Raw genomic sequence first — 4,706 nt, 5'->3', positions numbered from 1 at the left:
CGTCCGTGTGAACGCTGTGTCGCTAGAGAGGCCGGTGTAAGAACGTCCGTGTGGACACTGTGTCGCTAGAGAGGCAGGTGTAAGAACGTCCGTGTGAACGCTGTGTCGCTAGAGACGCAAGTCTAAGAACGTCCGTGTGAACGCTGTGTCGCTAGAGAGGCAGGTGTAAGAACGTCCGTGTGAACGCTGTGTCGCTAGAGAGGCAGGTGTAAGAACGTCCGTGTGAACGCTGTGTCGCTAGAGAGGCAGGTGTAAGAACGTCCGTGTGGACACTGTGTCGCTAGAGAGGCAGATGTAAGAACGTCCGTAATGACACTGTGTCGCTAGAGAGGCAGGTGTAAGAACGTCCGTGTGGACACTGTGTCGCTAGAGAGGCAGGTGTTTGAATGTCCGTGTGAACGCTGTGTCGCTAGAGAGGCAGGTGTAAGAACGTCCGTGTGAACGCTGTGTCGCTAGAGAGGCAGGTGTAAGGACGTCCGTGTGAACGCAGTGTCGCTAGAGAGGCCGGTGTAAGAATGTCCGTGTGAACGCTGTGTCGCTAGAGAGGCAGGTGTAAGAATGTCCGTGTGGGCACTGTGTCGCTAGAGAGGCAGGTGTAAGAACGTCCGTGTGAACGCTGTGTCGCTAGAGACGCCAGTGTAAGAACGTCCGTGTGAACGCTGTGTCGCTAGAGAGGCAGGTGTAAGAACGTCCGTGTGAAAGCTGTTTCGCTAGAGAGGCAGGTGTAAGAACGTCCGTGTGAACGCTGTGTCGCTAGAGAGGCAGGTGTAAGAACGTCCGTGTGACCGCTGTGTCGCTAGAGAGGCGGGTGTGAGAACGTCCGTGTGGACACTGTGTCGCTAGAGAGCCAGGTGTAAGAACGGCCGTGTGAACGCTGTGTCGCTAGAGAGGCAGGTGTAAGAACGTCCGTGTGAACGCTGTGTCGCTAGAGAGGCAGCTGTAAGAACGTCCGTGTGAACGCTGTGTCGCTAGAGAGTTCGGTGTAAGAACGTCCTTGTGGACACTGTGTCGCTAGAGAGGCAGGTGTAAGAACATCCGTGTGAACGCTGTGTCGCTAGAGAGGCCGGTGTAAGAACGTCCGTGTGAACGCTGTGTCGCTAGAGAGGCCGGTGTAAGAACGTCCGTGTGGACACTGTGTCGCTAGAGAGGCAGGTGTAAGAACGTCCGTGTGAACGCTGTGTCGCTAGAGACGCCAGTGTAAGAACGTCCGTGTGAACGCTGTGTCGCTAGAGAGCTAGGTGTGAGAACGTCCGTGTGAACGCTGTGTTGCTAGAGATGTAGGTGTAAGAACGTCCGTGTGATCGCTGTGTCGCTAGAGAGGCAGGTGTAAGAACGTTCGTGTGAACGCTGTGTCGCTAGTGAGGCAGGTGTAAGAATGTCTGTGTGATCGCTGTGTCGCTAGAGAGGCAGGTGTAAGAACGTCCTTGTGGACACTGTGTCGCTAGAGAGGCAGGTGTAAGAACATCCGTGTGAACGCTGTGTCGCTAGAGAGGCAGGTGTAAGAACGTCCGTGTGAACGCTGTGGCGCTAGAGAGGCTGTTGTAAGATCGTCAGTGTGGACACTGTGTCGCTAGAGAGGCAGGTGTAAGAACGTCCGTGTGGACACTGTGTCGCTAGAGAGGCCTGTTTAAGAACGTCCCTGTGAACGCTGTGTCGCTAGAGACGCAGGTGTAAGAACGTCCATGTGAACGCTGTGTCGATAGAGACGCCAGTGTAAGAACGTCCGTGTGGACACTGTGTCGCTAAAGAGGCAGGTGTAAGAACGTCCGTGTGAACGCTGTGTCGCTAGAGAGGCAGGTGTAAGAACGTCCGTGTGAACGCTGTGTCGCTAGAGAGGCAGGTGTAAGAACGTCCGTGTGGACACTGTGTCGCTAGAGAGGCAGGTGTAAGAACGTCCGTAATGACACTGTGTCGCTAGAGAGGCAGGTGTAAGAACGTCCGTGTGGACACTGTGTCGCTAGAGAGGCAGGTGTTTGAACGTCCGTGTGAACGCTGTGTCGCTAGAGAGGCAGGTGTAAGAACGTCCGTGTGAACGCTGTGTCGCTAGAGAGGCAGGTGTAAGACCGTCCGTGTGAACGCTGTGTCGCTAGAGACGCAAGTCTAAGACGTCCGTGTGAACGCTGTGTCGCTAGAGAGGCAGGTGTAAGAACGTCCGTGTGAACGCTGTGTCGCTAGAGAGGCAGGTGTAAGAACGTCCGTGTGAACGCTGTGTCGCTAGAGATGCCGGTGTATGAACGTCCGTGTGGACACTGTGTCGCTAGAGAGGCAGGTGTAAGAACGTCCGTGTGAACGCTGTGGCGCTAGAGAGGCAGGTGTAAGAATGTCCGTGTGAACGCTGTGTCGCTAGAGAGGCAGGTGTAAGAACGTCCGTGTGAACGCTGTGTCGCTAGAGAGGCAGGTGTAAGAACGTCCGTGTGGACACTGTGTCGCTAGAGAGGCAGGTGTAAGAACGTCCGTAATGACACTGTGTCGCTAGAGAGGCAGGTGTAAGAACGTCCGTGTGGACACTGTGTCGCTAGAGAGGCAGGTGTTTGAACGTCCGTGTGAACGCTGTGTCGCTAGAGAGGCAGGTGTAAGAACGTCCGTGTGAACGCTGTGTCGCTAGAGAGGCAGGTGTAAGACCGTCCGTGTGAACGCTGTGTCGCTAGAGAGGCCGGTGTAAGAACGTCCGTGTGAACGCTGTGTCGCTAGAGAGGCAGGTGTAAGAACGTCCGTGTGGACACTGTGTCGCTAGAGAGGCAGGTGTAAGAACGTCCGTGTGAACGCTGTGTCGCTAGAGACGCCAGTGTAAGAACGTCCGTGTGAACGCTGTGTCGCTAGAGAGGCAGGTGTAAGAACGTCCGTGTGAAAGCTGTGTCGCTAGAGAGGCAGGTGTAAGAACGTCCGTGTGAACGCTGTGTCGCTAGAGAGGCAGGTGTAAGAACGTCCGTGTGACCGCTGTGTCGCTAGAGAGGCCAGTGTGAGAACGTCCGTGTGGACGCTGTGTCGCTAGAGAGGCAGGTGTAAGAACGTCCGTGTGAACGCTGTGTCGCTAGAGAGGCAGGTGTAAGAACGTCCGTGTGAACGCTGTGTCGCTAGAGAGGCAGCTGTAAGAACGTCCGTGTGAACGCTGTGTTGCTAGAGAGTTCGGTGTAAGAACGTCCTTGTGGACACTGTGTCGCTAGAGAGGCAGGTTTAAGAACATCCGTGTGAACGCTGTGTCGCTAGAGAGGCCGGTGTAAGAACGTCCGTGTGAACGCTGTGTCGCTAGAGAGGCCGGTGTAAGAACGTCCGTGTGGACACTGTGTCGCTAGAGAGGCAGGTGTAAGAACGTCCGTGTGAACGCTGTGTCGCTAGAGACGCCAGTGTAAGAACGTCCGTGTGAACGCTGTGTCGCTAGAGAGCTAGGTGTGAGAACGTCCGTGTGAACGCTGTGTCGCTAGAGATGTAGGTGTAAGAACGTCCGTGTGATTGCTGTGTCGCTAGAGAGGCAGGTGTAAGAACGTTCGTGTGAACGCTGTGTCGCTAGAGAGGCAGGTGTAAGAATGTCCGTGTGAACGCTGTGTCGCTAGAGAGGCAGGTGTAAGAACGTCCGTGTGAACGCTGTGTCGCTAGAGAGGCTGGTGTAAGATCGTTGGTGTGGACATTGTGTCGCTAGAGAGGCAGGTGTAAGAACGTCCGTGTGGACACTGTGTCGCTAGAGAGGCCTGTTTAAGAACGTCCCTGTGAACGCTGTGTCGCTAGAGACGCAGGTGTAAGAACGTCCATGTGAACGCTGTGTCGCTAGAGACGCCAGTGTAAGAACGTCCGTGTGGACACTGTGTCGCTAAAGAGGCAGGTGTAAGAACGTCCGTGTGAACGCTGTGTCGCTAGAGAGGCAGGTGTAAGAACGTCCGTGTGAACGATATGTCGCTAGAGAGGCATTTGTGCGGGCGAGATGCAGGTCAGACGCACCCCGTGTTGCTCACCATCGTGTGCAGATGCACTCGCCTGGACTGTGGCGTTTTCACACACGCTGTTGTGTGCACTCCCGCAGTTTCTTCTGTTAGCTGCCCACAGCGCGCGACGCGATTTCTGTGAACTCGTGGAATCTTATCAGTAACCTAAAGTGCGCGACACGATCATTCTCATTGCCAGACAAAATTCTTTTTGACCGAATTGATACAGGGAAGCGCAAAGGAACTGGTATAGGAACGCGTATTAGCATACAGAGATATGTAAACAGGCAGAATACAGGGCTATGTTCGACAGCGCCCATGGAAAAAGAAAAAAGAGCGTTTGGCGTCATTGGCCGGGGGCTCCTTACGGGGCAGGTTCGGCCACCGTGGTGCAGTTCTTATTACATTCGACACGACATTGGGCCACCTGTGCACCGGATGGAGATGAAATATGATGAAGACAACACAACAGCCAGTTCCTAAGCGGGGAAAATCCCCGACCCAGACGGAAATCGAACCCGGGCCTCTTAGGACGGCAGTCCGTCACGCTGACTATTCAGCTATTGTGGCTGACCGACAACGACTATATAAGACAACAAGTGTCTGGCGCATTTTTTATATCGGTTACTGCTGCTACTATGGTAGGTTATAAATATTTACGGGAGTTTGAACGTGGAGTTATAGTCGGCGCACGAGCGATGGGACACAGCATCTCCGAGATAGCGATGAAGTGGGAATTCTCCCGTACGACAATTTCCTAAGTGTACCGTGAATGTCAGGAATGCGGAT

The sequence above is a fragment of the Schistocerca serialis genome, chromosome 8, assembly GCF_023864345.2.
Source record: "Schistocerca serialis cubense isolate TAMUIC-IGC-003099 chromosome 8, iqSchSeri2.2, whole genome shotgun sequence".
Lineage (NCBI taxonomy): Eukaryota > Metazoa > Arthropoda > Insecta > Orthoptera > Acrididae > Schistocerca > Schistocerca serialis.
This window is presented reverse-complemented; position numbering follows the sequence as displayed.